Source organism: Eulemur rufifrons, chromosome 27 (genome assembly GCF_041146395.1).
Source record: "Eulemur rufifrons isolate Redbay chromosome 27, OSU_ERuf_1, whole genome shotgun sequence".
Taxonomy (NCBI): domain Eukaryota; kingdom Metazoa; phylum Chordata; class Mammalia; order Primates; family Lemuridae; genus Eulemur; species Eulemur rufifrons.
Window position 1 is genome coordinate 17,506,839 of NC_091009.1, and position 21,358 is coordinate 17,528,196.

Consider the following 21,358-nt stretch of genomic DNA (forward strand, 5'->3'; position numbering starts at 1 on the left):
CAAAAGGGACCTAAACCTCTTAAGATCTAGGAATTTGTTGTGATTTCTATTCTTTAAATGAATATTTATTTATACTTAATTTTATATTTGTAATTGCATATTTATTTTCTTAAAGAGAGCCTCCCCAATCCCCACCCCGTTTCCTCAATAACATCTTCAGACCCCACAAAACTTGAGTCTGCCCCTGGTGGTGAGCCCAAGACAGGGTCCTTGCTCTCCAGGAGTTTACAGTTAGAGGAAGAGACACTGATCAAAGACTTGCACAAATAAACGTATCATTGTAAAGTGTGAAAGGGAATGAAGAAGGACTATGGAGTATCAGGAGTGCAATAATAGAGAAGGCAGAGAAACTTCCCCGGCTGAGAGCTGAAGGGTGAGTAGGTGGCAGTTAGTTAGGGGAGGGGGATTCTTAATGCTTCTGCTACACTGTCACTCATCAGAGTCTCAAGTAGGTTTCCAGGATAGAGAGAGGCAGAGAGGCTGTCCTAGCCTGTCAGTCCCAGATTTCTTCCTGGTCTCTCCCCTCTAGAGCCTTTCCCAGGGCACCTCATTCTGTACTTAACCTTCCAGTGACTTCCCATCTACTTAAAATCCACATTGTATCCAGGCCTACAGCACTGCCTGCCTCCTGGGCCCCATCTCCCACACCAGATGCTCTGCCTTGCTCCTCCGCCACCAGCCTGGGCCCCTGCAGCAGTCTCTAGACTGTCCTTGGCCTTAAGGAGCATTAATTTTGTAGCCCCTCCACCCCATGTCATCAACTGTATTTAAATGCATCAGCATCTTGCAATATATTTTTTTTTCCTGAATAAACTCTTTAGAATCAATGTTTAGAATTTTCCTTTGGAATTTAACTATGAGTAACTTCTTTATTTTATAATTGGCTCTGATTTCTCAGCAATTATTGTGCATACGGAGAAGTTATTACAGAGTGAGAAAGTCTAACTAATGAATTGTATTCAAATGTAATGCAGTTTTTTACAATCAATAAATTTAACTGGCAATGAAGACTTAGTTACTTTTATACCACTTAAATAGACATTTATTAATATCGATTTTGTGGAATGGAGTCAGTCCCCCTGTCTGCATCCACAGATCTGTCCTTAAAGCCTAGAAAAGCTCACTGGCCTGGGTGAGCAGCTGTCAAGCCTGCAGGATGAGAGGGGCTGGTTCCTGCCTCTGGCCTTTGTCCCCATGTTCTTGCTGCCTGTGTGCTCTTCCTGTGCTTCCATGAGAGGAGTTGGAGAACAGGAATCCCAGCTGCTCATTCTCCTTATTTACTTAAGTAGTTTCCCAGGGCTGCTGTGACAAAGGGCCACAAATTGGGTGATTAAACAGACATTTATTAGTTCACAGTTCTGGAGGCCGGAAATCCAAATGACAGTGTCTTCAGGGTTGGTTCCTTCTGAGGGCTGTGAGGGAGGATCTGTTAGCTCAGGCCCTCTTGGCCTCTGGGCTTCCTTGGCTTGCGGGTGGCATGTTCCCTGTGTTCCTCCTTGTCTTCCCTCTGTATGCATCTGTCTCTGTGTCCAAATTTCTCCTTTGTATAAACACACAGTCACATTGGATTAGAGCCCATCCTAATGACTCATCTTAACTTGATTACCTCTGTAAATATCTTATCTCATCTCCAGGCTGAGTGTGGTGGCTCACGCCTATAATCCTAGCACTTTGGGAGGCTGAGGCAGAAGGTTCCCTTGAGCCCAGGAGTTCAAGGCTGCAGTGAGCTATGGTGGTGCCACTGCTTTCCAGCCTGGGTGACAGAGCAAGACTTTGTCTCAAAAAAAAAAAAAAAAAAAAAAAGATCTTATCTCCTAACAAGGTCATACTTCCAGGTAGTGGGGGTTAGGACTTCACATCTAGCTTGCTTATGAGGCACAGCTCAACCCATAACACCTTGATTTGTTTACCGGATTATACAGGTGGCCTTCTGGTTTGCATCCTCATTCAACCAACTGTGGATCTATGTGAATGAAGTGAGGTCTAGGCAGTGTATTAGGTATTATTTATAAGTAATCTAGAGGTCATTTTAAGTATGCGGGAGGATGTGCATAGGTTATATGCAAACACTACACCATCTTATATCAGGGACTTGAGCAACTGCAGATTTTGGTCTGGGGAGGGTGTCCTGGAACCATTCCTCCAGAGATACCGGGGCATGACTATACATCATCTCATTATTTAGGGTTCTCGGTTCAGATGTTCTCTCCTGACAGCTTTTTTCTGACCAGCCTCTATAGAAACCCCTTCCTCCTGCATTACTATCTCTTTTCCTTAGCAATGTCTTTGTGGCAAGAAGCCTCTACATTTGCACCTGTAAACTTCTAATTCCACATTCAAATATGTTTCCCTCTATGCTGGCTTGAAAAATGTTTATTCTAATTTTCCTTGTGATATTTTATTTGACCCGTGAATTATTTAGAAGTGTATTGTTTAATTTCCAAATGCTTGGGATTTTTCTAAATATCTTAATGTGATTGATTTCTAATGTGATTTTATTGAGGTTATATTTTCAAATTTGTATGGTTTTAACTATTCTCAATTTCTTGAGATTGGTTTTATGGTCCTGCATATGGTCTTTCTTGGTGAACAGACCACACACACAAAGATGTGCATTCTGCAGTTGTAGGGTGTCATGTTCTGTAAATATCAATCAGTTAGGCTGAGACAGTTGACAGTGTTGTTCAACCCTCTTGTCTTTACTGACTTTTTGTCTAGTTCTATCAATTGCTGAGAGAGAGAGAGATATTAAAGATCTCTTATTGTGATTGTGGAATTGTCTATTTTTCTCTTCTGTTGACTTTTACCTCACATATATTGAGGCTTTGTTACAAAGAACATACACATTTATGATTGTTATGGCTTCCTGATGAATTGATCCTTCTATCATTACAAATTGTCTTGGTAAAGGGGTAATTCTGTTAAATAGAAGGAAGAAGTTCTGATGTTCAGTGGTACAATGGGGCAACTATAGTTGACAATAGTTTATTGTATTTCGGAATAGCTAGAAGTTTTCAAATGCTCCCAACATAAAGCAATGATGAATGTTTCAGGTGAATCATGTCCCAGTTACCCTGATTTGATCATTGTATGTTGTGTGCTTGTATCAAGATGAAACATGTACTCCATGAATATGTACAATTATTATGTATCAATAAAAAAATTAAAAAAAAAAACAGAACCCCCCCCCAAATTGTCCCTGTTTACCTTTAGTAATGCTCTTTAACACTGAATTCTATTTTATCTGTTATTAAAATATTCACTGCAGTCTTCTCAGTTTTATACTATTTACATGGCATATCTTTTTCATTCATGTTTTGCATATGGCTGCTTTTGTACCACAGTGGCAGCATTGAGTACTTGTGATGGAGGTCCTACGTCCTTGAATCCAAAACATTTACTCTCTTGCCCTTTACAGAAAGTGTTTGCCAACCCCTGCTTTATACTATAGTTGTCACTTACTTTCAAGTTATCTATGTCCTCATATTAAAAGTGTGTCTCTTGAGACAGCGAGTAGTTAATTCTGGCTTTTTCATTCATTCTCACAATCTCTGCCTTTTAATTGGAGTAGCCAATTAACATACAATGTAATATTGATACAGTTGGATTTATATCTGTCATTTTATTATTTTCTGTTTTTCTCCTTTGTTGTTTATTCCTGTCCATTCCCAGCCTTCTTTTGGACCATGTAAATGTTTTCTAGAATTCCATTTTAATGTATCTATTGTTTTTTTTGGTTTATACCTCTGCAGTTTTTAGTGGTTGCTTCAGGGCATTGGTTCTTAATGGGGGAGAGGGAGACATCTGCCTCTCCAGGGGCAGTTGGCAACGTCTGGACACATTTTCAGTTAACATAACTGTGGAGAGCAGCACTATTGACATTTAGTGGGAAGAAGCCAGGGATGCTGCTACATTATTTTATACTCAGAACAGCACCCTCCCTCCAAGAATTATCTGGCCAAAACACTGCTGCTATTGAGAGACATTAACTTTATTTTAATGAGACTTATACAGCTAATTTCTTTCTATTTTTTAGTAGTGATGGGGTCTTGCTCTTGCTCAGGCTGGTCTTGAACTCCTGACCTCAAGCAACGCTCCCACCTCGGCCTCCCAGAGTGCTAGGATTACAGGCATGAGCCATCACGCCCGGCCTATTTGCCCTCGTTCTTGAGGGATGTTTTCACTAGCTATAGAATTGATAACATTTTTTTTTTCAGCATTTTAACAGTGTTTTTATGGCTAATGAAAAGTTAGCAGTCATTCACATCATTGTTTTCTGTATGTAATATGTTGTTTCTGTCTGCTTTCTCATTATCTTTGCTTTTCAACAGTTTGACTATGACGTGCCTAGGCAGTTCTCTTCCAATTTATCCTGGCTCAGCTTCACTGAGTTTCTTGAATCTATAAATTTATGTCTTTCATCATATTGGGGAAAGGTTCAGCCATTATTTCTTCAGATAATTTTTCTGCTCCATTCTCTCACTCTTCTCTTTCTATGACTTTCATTATAAGTATGTTGAGCACATGTTCCACAGGTTCTACAGGTCTCTGAAACTCTTCTCTGATTTAAAAAAAAAGTGTTTTCTCTCTGTTCTTAGATTAATTTCCATTGATCCAACTTCAAGTTCACTGATTTTGTCTTTAGTTACCTCCATTCTGCTAAATCCATTCCATAATTTTTAAAATTTCAGATATAATTTTTAGTTCTAGAATGTTCATTTAATTAATTATGATTTCTATAGAAGCTCTTGTAGATCATTCTGAGATTCCCTACTTTTCCATTCATTGCAAGCATATTTTTCCTTACATCATGGAGCATAGGTCATATAGGTGCTTTAAAATCCTGTTTCCTGATTCCAGCATCTGAGTCATTTTGAGATTGTTTTCCATTGAGATATAGGTTGCATTTTCCTGGTTCTTTACATGTCAAGTAACTTTGCAATGTCCCTTAGACATTGCGAATATTATGTTGTGAAGACTCTTGATTCTGTTGTATTTCTCCAAAGAGTTGATATTTTTGTTGGTTGTTTGGTTTTTGCAAGCAATCAACTTAACTTGGCTAGGGGTAAGCTACAAATTCTGTCTCTTGGGCAGCAGCTCAAAATTAGTTCACTTCTTGTAGCTCAAGGTGGGCTGATTTGAATTTGTAGCACAAAAGTGTGGTTCAGGGCAGCCAGACATTTGGGCAGAGTTTATACACAGGACTTGGGACTTCCCCTCTCTGACTCTCTTCTTGGGTTTTCTCCTCAAGTTTCAATGGCTTTAGGTACTCTAAACTCTGTATCCTGGTCTTCAGGCTCGAAAATATTGCCGATTTCCTATCAAAGCTTTAGTTGCTCTGCACACAGTGCTAACTGCAGCCTGCCCTCAAACTTACTGTCATAAAAATGGGATACTTTATTTCATATTGTTTCCCTCTTTCAAGTGTTGACTCTCCTCCAGAATCTGCCTGTCTTTTCCATTCTCCAATGTCTATATACAGTTTGTGTGCGTGTGTATTTCCTTCCAGAGATTATAGTTCTTTCTTTTTTCTTTTTTTTTTTTTTTAACAGGGAGCGAGCCTGCCTGCGCACTCCCCGCCACCTTGTATTATGGTTTTTATGTGTGAGAGGATGGGTCCATAGGAGCTTACTTGGTCATAGTGAAAACAGAAGTGTGTAGCTTCCAACATTTAAGAAAATTTTTATATAAATAAGATTACAGCAGGCCAGTGGCTCATGCCTGTAATCCTAGCACTCTGGGAGGCCGAGGCAGGAGGACTGTTTGAGCTCAGGAGTTTGAGACCAGCCTGAGCAACAGCGAGATCCCGTCTCTACTAAAAATAGAAATCATATGGACAGCTAAAAATATATATAGAAAAAATTAGCCAGGCATGGTGGCACATACCTGTGTCCCAGTTACTCGGGAGGCTGAGGCAGGAGGATCGCTTGAGCCCAGGAGTTTGAGGTAGCTGTGAGCTAGGCTGATGCCACAGCACTTTAGCCCAGACAACAGAGTGAGACTCTGCCTCAAAAAAAAAAAAAAAAAAAAAAAAGATTATAGCAATAAACAGAGCTTGAAACAAAGAAATAATTTATCCACACTAATCTTTTCTCAACTTGTCTATATTCTCTTCTATGCCTTATCTTTATTTATATCCATTTTTAACATTGTTCTGACAATAGTACACATATATAACTTTGTATACTTTTGACATAACACTGTAGCCAATGGTGTGCTGACAAATGTTTAACAACTTGCTCTCTGGGGATGGAGGTGAGCTCAAACTGGTAGCGTTTACCAGTCTGCCTGGTGTTAATACTCCAGCTGTGGCTGATTTCCTGCTGCTACCATGGCATCAGGAAAGCAGAGTTAGGAAGAATACACACAACTGGCCCTCGCAAGGCAGTGTGGGCTGTCTCCAGCACACCAATTATGGTGGGTGTATAATATTCCATCATATGAATGGTTAACAGTTTACTCCGTTATTCCCCACAACATTGACTATTGTGATTGTTTTTCATGTTTCACAGTCATAAACACTTATGTGTATCTTTAGTGTTTGTAACTTTTTCCTCCAAAAGCTCATTGGGTCAAAATACATGAACAATTTTGTGGCTCCTGATACACATTGTACTTTCCGAAAGCATGGTGCCAATTTAGGATCACAGCTCTATACAAACATACCAACTTTTTTTTTTAAAGGGTACCAGCACCTTCTATTAGGGATCCCACTGTGAATATAAAATAAATACTTTCAATACATTCCCTCTCTTCCCATTTCTTTAGTAAAATTCTAACAAAACTTTATGCCAGAGAAAAGTTATGGGCTCAACACTGTGTTCCTCCCTAACTCCTTTGGGAAACTTGGCCTTGAACAATGTAACAGTAGGTCCATGAGCTGCTGCGTGACCAGCTTATGTCATCTAGAAGCGTAACGAGTGGACAGACAACAGAAGTGAATTGTTTTGGTAAGGCATATCAGAGGGGAAATATGCTTATTTCTTTTTATATCCCTCTTTTTATATCCTTTCATATGTCTTTCTCCTCCACCATTTGAACATCTCCGTGAGATTTGAGTAAGTTCTATTTCACTTTCATCCCCTTGATACTTTTCTTTTGTCTCCTGCTTTCCATTTTGGGGAAAAAATGGGATCATTGCCTGGCATTAGGGGACTGAGAGGAGAGAGAGAGAGGTATTTGAAGAGGAGAACATGGTGTCTACTTATGTTGCTATTTTCCTTGTCTTTCTGTCTTCAGTGACCAGGATCAAATGTTGAAGTCAGCATGGCTTTTAGCCAGCACATGCCCACCTCCTATAGCCCTCCAAACGGCAGGGGTTGATCCTGAAACAGCCTCTGTCACTCTTAGACTGGGAGGCTCGCAGCCATCCAGATGTCCTGCAAAGAGCAGGACCCCTGGTAAGTAAGCACTCAGTAATGCTGGCTCCTTCCCGCCGCTTCCTCTTCCTGTGAAGCAGGCATGCTGGTTGGATCTGGGCAGGCATGTTCTATGGTGGAAAAAAAACATGAGCTTGGAGTCAAACAGACCTGATTGGATTCTTCAGCTGACCTGTGTCTGACCCCAGGCAAAGTCTGGAGCTCTCTGATCCCTGCTTTCCACTGGGAGAAGGCTACCTCTCTTTGGTCACAATAAGGCTTATCTATCTAATTTGAAAAGATGCCCTTCCCCAAACCACATGCGTAACAAGGCGGAAGGAAGACTTATTGCCACTTATTGCTGCTTCTGGGGCAATCCTGGAGGGTGACACTCAGCAAGTGGCAGGGCAGGATCAGGGCCTCTTTCCTCTTCCTTCATCTAGCCAGGTGACAGCTGCAGACATGGCTAGAGGAGCTTCCTGTGGAGGGAAAGCCCCCATACAGGTGTGTATTACCTTTGCTCCAGGAAAACAAACTCATCTGGGAATTTCTCAGGCCTCCTAGGGCCTGGGTGGAGGTGGAAGTTATTGCTCATGCTTTGGGAGGGAGTGATCTCGGAAGGCAGAGATCACTAGACAGACACCCTTCCCCTATGCTCATCTCCAGCCTTCTGGGGATCTCCTCCTTCCTTGGCCAGGTATTATGGGATGGGCCCCATCCATTAAGAAAGAATCACGACTCACACTCAGGCAGTGCTTGGCAGTCCACGAAGCGGTTTGGTACGTGCCGTCTCCTCTGATGGAAGTAGGTGGGGCGAGCGTGACTGCAGTGATGAAGCCGAGGAAACCGAGGCTCAGGCTGGCTAAGAAGGCTGCTCAGGTTCTATGTCTGCTAGGTGACAACGTGCTCCAGAGCACAGCCTAAACCCAACAGAACACTCCCAGTTCCAGCCGCAGGGGGAAGAGAAAGAGACACAGAAGGCCACTTCCTGCGGGCAGTGTTGCTCCATTTCTGTCATTAGATTGCCTCCCGTGCTCCAAGATAAACCATTTGATACCTTTTTCTCTGTCTTCAAACCTCCAACATGCTTTCCTCCCCCTGGTACCCTCACATAGAAGCCATCAGACTGGAAGTCCTTTTTCTTCCATCATCAAACTACAACCCCCTTGGTGCCTGTACTTGTCCTTTTTGCCATCCTTCTGGCCCCTTGGTCCCGTCAATGCCAGGCCCTCCCTGTGCTCTGGGTCCCACATTGCTCCTGGTCACCCTTTACCCTCGCTGCCCACACCCTCCCTGCAAGATCAATTCCTCAGCAAACAAACCGGCTGTCTCCCACTAAAACAAAGCAAAGCTCTTGTGTGCACATACACCCCTCTGCAATTACCGTCCCATTTCCTCCCTTCTCTTCACAACAAAACTTGTCCTAGTCACTGCTTCCTCACCCTGCCCTGTTACTCATCCCACTCCAGCTGAAACTGCTGACCTCGCTGCTCCACTGAAACTGCCTGTCAAGGGTGACAACGATCTCTGTTGTCCCAAACAACAGTTACCTCTTCCTCTGACTCAACCTCTCAGCAACCCGTGACATAGCTGATGGCCCCCTCCTTTTTGAAACACTTTCTTTCAGCTTTTAGTTCAAGCCACATGTATTTGTTCTCTTTCGCTGCAGTAACAAATTACCACAAATTTAGTGGCTTAAAACAACGTGGATTTATTATTTTACGGTTCTATAGGTCAGAAGTCCAACATGGGTCTCACTGGGGTAAAATTAAAGTGTTGGCAGAGCTGAGTTCTCTTCCGGAGGGTGCAGGGGAGAATCCGTTTCCATGCTCACTCAGGCTGTTGGAAGAATTCAGTCCTTGGGCTGCGGGACTGTGGTCCTATGTCTTGGCTGACTGTCAGCGGAGGGCCATCCCCAGCTTTCAGGCCACCTGCTTTCCTTGGCTCCTCCGTCTTCAAAGCCGGCAACAGCGGGTCAATTCCCTCTTACGCTTCAAATCTCTCGGGCCTCTTCTTCCACCATCGTATCTCTCTGAGCCCCTCTTCTGCCATCCTTGTCCATGTTTAAAGACTTGGGTGGTTAGATTAGGCCCACCAAGATGATCCAGGATAATCTCTCCATCCCAAGCTTCTTCACCTTAACTGCATCTGCAAGGTCCCTTTTGCCACATAAGGTAATATATTCGCCAGTTCTGCAGATTAGGGTACGGACATCTTTGGGGTCCACTGGTAGGCCTACCACACCGTCTCCTCATTCTCCTCCTACCTCCCCAGCAACCCCTTCTCAGTCTCCTTTACTGGCGCTTAATCATCCCATGACTCTAAATGTGAGAGGCCCACGGCTTCAGCTCTCTTATCTCCTACACTTCCTGCTTCAGCGGTCCCATCCAATTTTGTACCTTGAAAATACCATCTGCAACTAATGCTCCTAAATTACTTTTTCAGCCCTCAGTTCACTCTTGAGTTCAAGCATCGTATATCCGACTCAGTATTTCCATTTGAATAAATGACTGCTGAACTTAACATCTCCTAACTGGAACCCCGGGCCAAGCCTTCACCTTTGGAATTCTCTATGTACTTCCCTTGAAAACTCTTTCATCTGCGACCTGTGCCATATGCCATTTTCCCCACTGCTAATAAGGACTGCACCACACACTCAGACACAAATACAAATTCATAGATATGCGAATTGTTTTAGGTCAGGTTCCTTTTAATGACTAAATATAGACTATCCTTTGACAAGACTTTTAATTTCTCATATTGAGAAATGAAAGCTGCCTTTCAACTCATTATGAAACCTGCCTGTGCAAGATGTTACTATGGGTGGGGCTGAGGAAGAAAGCACCAGGGATCTCTAAAGAAGGGGCATGTTGAAGCTGACATTCTTCCTTTTTCTTTCTTTCTGTCACCCAGGCTAGAGTTCAGTGGCATCACTGTAGCTCACAGCAACCTCAAACTCCTGGGCTCAAGCAATCCTCCTGCCTCAGCCTCCAGAGCAGCTGGGACTACAGTCACGTACCACCATGCCAAGCAAATTTTTCTATTTTTTGTAGAGATGAGGGTCTTGCTCTTGCTCAGGCTGGTCTCGAACTCCTGAGCTTAAGAGATCCTTCTGCCTTGGTCTCCCAGAGTGCTAGGACTATAGGCGTGAGCCACTGCCCCCACCAATATTCCTTCCTTTACCCTATTTGGACAGATGTGGGGTCTGAATTCACATAGTGGAACTGAACCTAGGGCTAGTGCTATGGTTAGGGTTAGGGTTAGGGCTATGGCTATGATAAGGGCCAGGGCTAGTGTTAGTGTTAAGGCTAGGTTTAAGCCTAGGTTTAGAGTTAGAGTGAGGTCTAGGGAACTCTTGTGTTTTTCCTGAAGCCGTTCGGTACCGACCTCTGCTAGAGTCTGATGAGCTCTATGAAGATTGCAAAAATAAGTGGTTAGTATTTCACTTTTTTGTAAATTATTCCTAAATGACTTGCACTTTAAAATTAAAAAGTTGCCACGAGTAAATAAAATTTCCCATTAAACAGCGTTTTAACACTGAAAATACATCAGAGCATGCCTACTGTTCGCAATCATACTTTTTTTTTTTTTTTTTGAGACAGAGTCTCACTCTGTTGCCCAGGCTAGAGTGAGTGCCGTGGCGTTAGCCTAGCTCACAGCAACCTCAAACTCCTGAGCTCAAGCGATCCTCCTGTCTCAGCCTCCCGAGTAGCTGGGACTACAGGCATGCACCACCATGCCTGGCTAATTTTTTTTCTATATATATTTTTAGCTGTCCATATAATTTCTTTCTATTTTTTTTAGTAGAGATGGGGTCTCGCTCTTGCTCAGGCTGGTCTCGAACTTCTGAGCTCAAACGATCCGCCCACCTTGGCCTCCCAGAGTGCTAGGATTACAGGCGTGAGCCACCGCGCCCGGCCTGGAATGGCTCTCTTTGTAAGATTCTTCAGGATGCCATTAGAAATACTCATGTTTACAGGGTAACTATGTGAGATAATGAATATGTTAAATCATTAGACTATAATAACCATTTCACTATGTGTAAATGTGTTAAAACATCATGTTGTACTCCTTAGGTATATACAACAAAATATTCCAACTTCAAGCTAGAAATACTTTCATTTAGTAAATTAGCTTGGAGATTTAAAAGAAATCTCTCAAAGACATTGTCAAGCACTTGCTTTCACTACCCTTGTACATTTCACCCATTATCTGGAAAAAATTAAGTATTTGGCACTGAGGAATAATTCAGAGCAACAACTTCTAGGGGAAAACAAGATAGCTGAGCTGGTGATCAAAAAGAACTAATGCAGCTTCAACGAAAATTAGCTGCTAACATTGTTACCAAGGTATCAGAGGTGGGACCTGTCCTTTCTGTCTTCCACACACCTGACACTCTGGCTGAACATTGTACTATTTTTAACCACTTTCTGAATTATCCATCCCCTCATCCCTATGTTAATCATTCCATAGTTCACAAATATGCCTTTATGTAGAGTGGAAAACTATACGGGATAGTTTGTCTCAAGGTGCCACTAGTGACAATACCAAAGATCGCAATAAAGGAAAGTTAATTTATGAAGTGCCAGAATATGATGAGTGAGCAGTAGTAGTACTTGACTGCTTTAAGTTCTAATCTTCCAAAAAGTAGTTAAACCCATTAATATTTCTACTTAGGGAAATGCTGGCGAGCAACTTATAACAATATGACTGTCTAAATTATGATGCTTCAAACATATCTTAGCTGAAGGACTAAAAGATCAGGTTAACTACATGATAATACTACATGAAAAAAAAGCTATATAAAAACAAAAAGGGAGAAAGACATAAACTATCCTAAAGCAATATGTCAAAGGTAATTTCACAAACATCATTTTCTAAAATTATAGTATCTAGTTAGTTTTCACTTCCAATTAATCTCATGACCCTCCCTCACTAAAACTTACGCTTCTGAGCCAAATTAATGAGCTTACATTATTTTCTATGATTCTATGTTTTGACTTACTTGCTTAGTTTACTCGACGAAGATTTTCTACATTTTAATTCTTTTAGATAGAGTTGCTTATATCTTCTATATGTGGTTTCATCAAAATCTTCTTCAGAAGTTTCTGTTGTGGAGATTTCAGATTCCCGATATGTAATACTGAGTTTCTAGCTGAGATCATGCCCGTGGCTAAAACAAATTGAAAGTATACATTTTAAAATAACTATAATACAGATAGCTATCATATTTTTTTAAGTTTTGAGTCCGTGATTCAGATAGTAATTTTAAAAATGTGAAAAAAGCAGAAATTTAAAATGTTTATCATCAGTATCAACTAAATTGTTAATGTAATTCCATATTAAATCTAATTATAAAAAGGAATCATTCTTGTTTCAGTACTCATGTAATCTGATACTTCAAAGAATAAAGTCACTTTAAATTCTTAAAAACTGAAAAATGTATCTTAAGAACAATTCAAGAGTGTGGTCTAATCTCTAAATCACAATGTTTTCTTCTCCTAATGCTCTTGTTTTATGCCAATGGGTCTTAATAATCAAGTAATTCTCTAGTGAGAATCATTAATCTGAAAGACCAATTTAGTTTTAATGCTGATGGAAACTGAAATATTTAAAGGGAGAAACAGGTGCCACGTTCCCTCTAGAGAGCTACAAAACAAGTTTAAGTCTTCTCCATATTAATAATGTATCTTTTGCCTGATTCTTATAGCTCTTCAGTTTTTTTGTTTTTTAATTTTGGGGTTCTGATTCGTGTTTTTTTTTTTTTTTTTTGAGACAGGGTCACCCGGTGTCTCTTGGACTGCAGTAGCATGATCATAGCTCACTACAGCCTCTACCTCTGAGGCCCAAGTTATTCTCCTTCCTCAGCCTCTCCAGTCGTTGGAACTACAGTCATGTACCACTACTCCTTGATAATTGTTTTATTTTCTTTATGGAGATGAATTCTTACTCTGTTACCCAGGCTTATCTGGAACTACTGGGCTCAAGTGATCCTCCACCTCAGCCTCCCACAGTACTTGGATTATAGGTATAAGCCACCATGTGTGACCTCTTGTGGCTTTTCTATCACCCTGTTTCTCTCCTTCCACTGAACTCTGATATTCTTTTTTTGAGACAGGGTCCGACTCTGTCACCCAGGCTGAAGTGTACTGGCACCATCCCAGCTCACTACAGCCTCTTGAATTCCTGGGCTCAAGTGATCCTCCTGCCTCAGCCTCCAAGTAGCTGGGACTATAGGTGTGTGTCACCATGATTGGCTAATTTTTTTTCTAATTTTTTTTAGAGATGGGGCCTTGCTATGTTGCCTAGGCTGGCCTTGAACTCCTGGCTTCAGGTGATCCTCCTGCCTTGGCCTACCAAAGGGCTGGGATTACATGGACTCTATTATTCTTTAACATATAGTCTCATCCAGAGATCTATTTTTCATCACTTCTTGTCTTCTTTTATACTAAAATCTGATTTTCAATCATATACTTCCAATTAAAACATTCTGAGGGACATCAAGGCCCTATTTTTTAGTCCTTAATTTGATTGCTTCTCAGCACCAACTGTTAGCACTGACCATACTCCCTTCCCCTCTGACCCCACTTTATTTCTAAATGCAGTACCCCTGTCTACTCCTGTCCCTCATTATTCCTCTTTTTAAATTCTTGCAGAGGTCCTTAAATATCAAGACCTTAACCCAGATTCCCTGATCCATGTTTCCAACCCTGACCTCTTTACAGAGGGCTCCTCCTTCTAGTTCACTTCTCATTGACAATATTCTCAACCACACACTCAGCAACCATTCCTTGCTGTGGATTAATTGTGCAGATACAGCTACTCTTCTACAGTCCATGTTTATTCCCATTGTGTAACTTTGAGTGTAGTGTTATATTCTAATCTTGGGAGGGACCCTCACCCTCAGGCTGTTGACCAGCATATTTTGTCTTTTTATAATGCAAAACTTTTCCATGAGTGTCAGATTACCTAATATTTGCCTTTGTTTTCTTGTGAATAATTTCCTTTTCCATAGAGACATGACCCTATGGAAATCTTATAAAGTTCCTTCAGGTGCTCACTCAACTATGTCATTTGGAGGATTGTGTCTTCCCAATCTAGAGTCTTCACCTCAAAATTGTATCCATCAAATATCTTAACCCAGGTAGTCTCTGGCTTAGGAATTCATGAGATGAGAGCCTTGTGGATAAGTTAAAGGCTATTGATTCAGTCGGTGCAAAGCTGTTTCTTATGAATGTGTAAAATTTAGAAAAAACGTGCAAAAGGTATGCATTTTGAAATAGCTTAAAGCTAAAACTTTTCCTTGGCTTCACACAAATGTACTTACCATAACTGATATAATGTCATATTACACTGCTTATTTGGTTTATAAATGCTCAAGTTATTTTGCATGCTGCTTTTAATTATACTTTTGCAAGTAGTCTTCCATCTTTTTTTTCCATCTTATAGCCTCTGTCAATTGAGCTGCCAGAGATTTTTGCACCTAAACCAAAACATTTTTAAAACTTTACACTTGGAAAACCAACATGTCCATCAATAGATGAACTGGATGAACAACATGTGGTATACATATTAATAAAATATTATTTTTACACTATCACAATCTTTTTGTTAAAATCTTACAGCCCACATCATTCATTTTAGGAAGTAAGTCAATTTCTTCTATAAAGTCAAGGGGACTTGCACTACTCCTACTAAGTACTATCATTATAAATAGAATAAATATTTTTATCAATGAGACTTTTCAAATTGTTGTATAAAATATTCTCATATACAAATAATCCCTGACTTATGATGGTCTGACTTCCAACCTTTTGACTTTATAATGGTGTGAAACCATTGCAATTTTGACATGATGACGATGGTTCAACTTAAAATTTTTTGACTCTACTATGGTATGACACATCCCAATTTCAATGTGTTTTTTTAATTTTGAATTTGACCTTTTTCCAGGCTAACAGTATGTTGCATGTAAGATATTCAATATTTTATTATAAGATAGGCTTTGTATTAGATGATTTTACCCAACTGTAGACTAATGTATGTGTTCTGAGCATGTTTAAAGTAGGATAGGGAAAGCCATGATGTTCAGTAGGTTATGTGTATTAAATGTGTTTTCATATTCTGATATTTTCAACTTATGATGGGTTTACTGTGGTGTAACACCATCATAAGTCATGGAGAATCTGTACTATAGGTTGAGCATCTGGAGAATAGGCAAATCTTACATTATTAGGAAACAAAATAAATACCAGTCAGAAAGGAAAGTGACTTGTTGAATGTTAATTCAAATCATATAGCATAATGTGACAGTGTCACATACCTACGCAGAACATCTGCTTAAGGACAGGTCTAGTATATTTGAATGCCCACCAATAACAGTGGACAAAATAATTTTGATATATCCTGACTGAGAGCACGTAAATAAGTGACAAACTTACTGGTATACCCTAATATCAAAGTCCCCATTCTGCAAGGTATGACTTTCTACAAAGGCACGGGATCTATGACTCCATTCTCTCCCTGAATGTAGACGCTGAAGTGAATCAGACACAAGGCAGAAGACATATTTAACCTAGGCACTACTGATGGGCAATATAAAAACGTAAATGTAGATTTAGTGGGAATGATTGCTCTTTTAACATGAATCCTACTCAAAGGCCATCACTGTGAAATTGTTCATAATTTTGATCACTTACTACTGTGAGTCCATCCTAGATGTTACTTTCCTTATCATGTAAGGAGGTTGTAAAAATTAAAGAGCAAACAAAATTCCAGAAATCCTTTGCCTCTATTCCAAGAGCAAAGATTAGCTATAAGTTACTACTCAGTTTAATAATGTTTTGCATTTTATAACTACTTACAATAATTTTAACATTAAATATTTAAATTATGACCCACTGATTCTAAAATGCTATTCCAAAAGGAAAAATGCCTTGGACTGGGTCACGTTATTAATGCAAAGAAAACAACATTAAACCAGGAATTTAAATATAAGTTTCTCATACCTCTGGCTGGTTCTTTTCACTTCCTTCAAGCTCTTCTTCCTCTTGCTGTGATGTTTTGACAAAGACTTGTTGTGCTGTCAAATCCATATACTTGGTTCAAATGAGCTACTTAGAACAGTTCCATAAGAGCTACAGTCTTCATAAAAACAGAGAGAAAATTAAAGGTTTTTTTTTTTTTTTACTTTTATAAATTGAGAGAGTGTAAATGAAGCTTAATCTGCAGCAGAATGTTTACTTCTTTAAAAATGCTCCTAATTATCTACAACTTCAAGGAATCACTACAGAAGGCACTAGATGTCACCAGCTACCTGGCATACAAACATCTCACAGACTCACAATTCATGCACCCAACAGAAATGAACAAAACCATCAGAAACAAAGCACAATCTTAAAGTATAGCAAAACATATAAAGGGACACTGGGTGCTGTTGTCTACTTCATAACACTAACAGTACCTTTTTAACCACATGTAGACCATGTGTTTCTTAGTAATGATTGATAAAATCACTCTTACTTTCTGTACCTTTATCAGCATACACTCTGTTCCTTATATCACAAAGGCTTTCCTCTGCTATTCTGATAAATTTCATTCCATCTTTTTTTTTTTTTTTTTTTTGAGACAGAGTCTCACTCTGTTGCCCAGGCTAGAGTGAGTGCCGTGGCGTCAGCCTAGCTCACAGCAACCTCAAACTCCTGGGCTCAAGCGATCCTCCTGTCTCAGCCTCCCGAGTAGCTGGGACTACAGGCATGCACCACCATGCCCGGCTATATATATTTTTAGCTGTCCATATAATTTCTTTCTATTTTTAGTAGAGATGGGGGTCTCGCTCTTGCTCAGGCTGGTCTCAAACTCCTGAGCTCAAACAATCCGCCCACCTCGGCCTCCCAGAGAGCTAGGATTACAGGCGTGAGCCACCGCGCCCGGCCTCATTCCATCTTTTAAGACTCAGGCTGCTACATGAAGTTCTCCTTGATTCTGGCTCTTTCCCCAGATAAACAGGCATCTCCTTCCTTAGGGCTGCCTTAGGACCTTATTGATTTCTCTACTCTAATTTCCCCACCCAAACTCTAAGTTATTTCTTTCCATGGCTGTCCCCTCTGTTCCTGGACTGTAGGGAACAATCCCCCAAAACATCTTTGGTAAAACAATCTCTACCTATTTCACTCAATAATTATTGGCGCTTGGGCTTAAGAGTTTATAAAGGAAAATGGCTTTTCCAGAGATCATGCCTGAGCTGAGACTTAAGGAGTGAGGTCAGCCTGGTTAAAAGGTGTAGAGGCTGAGAGAAAGTGAGAGCAGCCCAGGAAGCAGCAAGAGCAAGAGAGAAGCCTGCAAGTACATATGCATTTGTACATGGGAAAATACAGGGACTGGTGAAAAGGGCAATCCCCCTTTCGATAATGCCACAGAAAAAGGCAGACAGGGAAAAGAATAATGATGGAGATGTGGGCAGAAGTCAGGTTAAGAAAACTTTATATGAAATTGTAAGGTACTTGGATACTAAGAATTCAAGGAATTGTTCATCATTTTCTTTGCACTGGAGAGACATTACTCTAAGTACTACAGGGAGAATGAATTCCAGAGGCAGATAAAGAAATGGAAGGAGATACAAGGCAATATTGCAAAATAAAGGCAATGCAGGCCTGAAATGAATGAGTGTTTACAGAAATGTTTCAAATAAAAAATATCAGTGTCCTGTATACTATGCATTTTAATTGAATACATCAATAGATAAATCTGGGTTTTGTATCATACTTTTTCTCCAGTTTAGTGTACAATATTGTAAATATCAAAGGATAGACAGCACTTAATATAAAAGCTCTAGGAATCCCCAGTCACTTTTACTTCCATTTGTGCCCTTTTTTATCCACATTCAGAGAGTTTAGTTAAATATCATACGTGTAGGTGTTTGGATGTTATAAGGAACTTAAATTAAACCAGGGTTACTGGTGACAATATGGATAGATCTCAAAAATATTATATAATGTTGAGCAAGTAAAAAAGTTGCAGACTTTTACTTGTACTGTACGCCATTTATACAAAATTTTAGGGTATGAAAACAAATTCTATATAACATTTTGACCGTACACACATGTAGTAATATATCTTGAAATAGCATAGGATCAATGTACCGCTAATTCCAGGTGTTGCTTACTTCTACACAATATTTTTTAGTACTACAAATGGACCCTAAGGCCAAAATGTTTCATGATCACTGTCTTAAAGTCTCTACCAAATAGTAATTAAGGAATGATTAATTATTCTCCTCATTTTCAATAATTACAGGTAACTCCTCCCCAACACACAGTCTGGACTGTCAGAACATATGACTGCCTAAATATCATCCTTGTAACGACAATAAGGTGATATAACTAAAGTTAAAACATGACTGACATGTTAGCATAAAGTGTTCCTCTAAGTAAAGGTCAGAGTTCCAGTAAGTATTTGAAACACTGGAAAAATCCCAGTCTCCTAATTCACCTCTGTCAATATCCTAACAAAGACACGGATTGCAAATTGGGAACCTAATGGAGGCAGAAAGACCTCTTGAGCCCAGGAGTCTGAAGTTGCAGTGAGCCAATGATTGGGCCACCCCATATCAGCCTTGGTGACACAGTGAGACTTTGTCTCTAAATACCACCAAAAAAATGTACCTGATCTGGCTGGTTGCACCTTTATTCTTCGTACACGTATTTTTGGACTAGAAACTTTCTTGGTGACTGTGGCCTTTGAAACAAATTGTATCATGAATAATACATATTTCCTACAATGTGCATCGAGTAATTTCAGATAAAAAAATTTTGTTATCGCCTTCAACTGATGATGTTTCTCCGGAGACCCTGAAAAACAAAAGGGAAATACAAGCAATGTAAATGATTATATATGTGGAATTATGGCAAAGCCAGTCATATAGCCATGGAGAATTAGTATTGAGCTGAATCATGTAGCTTGGCTTTGAATGGGCTTACTTTCAGTTTGGGGTTGTTTTTTCTTTTGGTGTTTTGTTTTGTTTTGTTGCTGCCAACAACAACATGACAGAAATAAACTGAAGAAAAATAGGAATATAGGTTTAACACAATACATAGTTAAGATGTCAAAAGTGACATTCTATTTCAAATGAAAATAACTGAAATAGGAAAGTGTGCATATAACAATATGAACAGTGATCTTTAATTAGAAGTGCAAATCATAACACTGCGAGGATAAATGACAAGGCCGATGGGAGAGGAATACAGCATATTTTTAATGCAATACATGAGAATCATTTATACCATTATGCTCTAAGTATTTATCATATTCTTCAGTTGTCCTCTCATTTAGTAAGGACACAGTTGTGATGACAGTTTAGTGTAATGTATAATCCATTTCTTATGAGAGAAAGTGTTTTTAATTGATCAGCATGGATACACAGTTGTACAATAACAGTTAATAAAATTCTTCATACTCGCCTAGAATGCAGCTAGGCCTACATTTCTTACATCCTCTAGTTTTCCCATCTTAAAGTTTCTTTGTCCACTCATGGAAAACGTATATAAAATACATCTAAGAAATTATGTATAATCAGCTCTCAATATTGAAATATTTATCAAAAAGGAAAAATTCATATCACCAAACAATTATTAGAGATTAGTAACCTTTTATATTTCAAAACCAGTGTAATATGCATTGAAAATAACAAGCTCAAAGAATGAGCTCTATTAATTTTATTGTTTCTAAAATTAATTTCCTTCTATATTTTAACCTAAAATCACATTAATCTCAATGATTTTTAGAAAACAGCTAGTTTAAGAAAAATTTGGCTTTCTTCAGAAAACAGCCAATGCTTTTATATTAAAATTAATTCCTTTTGATAAATGAATATGAATGCAGCACAAATCTTTGATGCCTGACAGTTATGGAAAGGAGAAATGAGTCACTGTGGTATACCTTAGCAGTTCTAGCAGTCTTGCTTCCAGAAATCTCTGGGGCAACAACTATCTAATCATATGTGTAAATCTAACTTCTTTCTTTCCTCCCTCTTTCTCCACTCACAATCCCTCTTCCAGATCTGTGGTCACCATTCTTTTGATGGATTATATCCACCACTTCTTTCCTCTTTATTTAGCAGTAATATTTTATATCTATAATTTAGATTACTTCATCTCTTTGCTTTTTCCCCTCTGACTAGAAACACGGTCAGAAATAAAAGCAAAGTAATGCTTTCCTTTGATCCTCTATACTGGAACTTTTCTCCAATGGCTCTGCTTCCAGATTTCTCTACAGGGAAGTCTGTACCCTTGCTACTCAGCGTGGACCAGGGACCAGCAGCATTGGCATCACCTCAAAACATATTAGAAATGGAGAATCCCAGATTTGCTGAATCAAATGACTTTAAATTTTTGTAAAATACAGTTCTTACCTTCTACTTGTGCATTTACTGTGTTTTTTTTCTTTTTGATCGGCAGCCCCAGATGAATGTCTAAGATCCTTCTCTGAAAGATCCTCTGAGATATGCTGTTATTGATAATTACTGATAATTTTATATTGTCAATATGAGTTTCAGTTAAAAAGTAATAATAGGTTCCATCAAGATTTACTAATCACTTTCTTCAAAAATATCTGAAGTTCCTGTAAAAGCAATTTCACATAAAACTAAGAGAAGCATGTATTGAAAACCAAAACATTTCAATAGAGATCTTCATACATGTTGTCTGGATCAAGCTCATCCTATATCTGTGTATGGGTCTGTAAATGGAGAATGGAAGGCCAAATGTAACATCACAAACAAAATATTAACTTATGTGCATATTTCAACAAGAAACTAACCTCAAAATAACTGACCCTACTTTGCACTCCCACCAAAAATAAGAGAACATTTCTTAAAAATACAATATGCTTGTTCTACTATTTACAACATTAAACATTTAAAATATTTCTAATTATAGAAATTTTAGCCACTCACCCGAGGCCCGGGCAGTGTCGCCCGCCGCCACTGCGGCTTCACCCGGCGG

The 21,358-nt window shown here is 39.4% G+C and overlaps 1 long non-coding RNA gene across 2 annotated transcripts; it reads right to left on the reverse strand.

The window, feature by feature from the left end:
- Positions 1 to 944: 944 nt before the first annotated feature.
- LOC138375665 (uncharacterized) lies at positions 945 to 21,077 on the reverse strand. Of its 2 annotated transcripts, XR_011231552.1 has the most exons (5): positions 20,767 to 21,077; positions 19,022 to 19,207; positions 16,367 to 16,502; positions 12,364 to 12,531; positions 945 to 1,540 (listed from the first exon to the last, which is right to left on the reverse strand). It is a non-coding gene; the product is annotated as an uncharacterized lncRNA (long non-coding RNA). The 2 variants fall into 2 exon arrangements; XR_011231553.1 differs by lacking the exon at positions 945 to 1,540 and having other exon boundaries at positions 12,205 to 12,531.
- Positions 21,078 to 21,358: the final 281 nt, after the last annotated feature.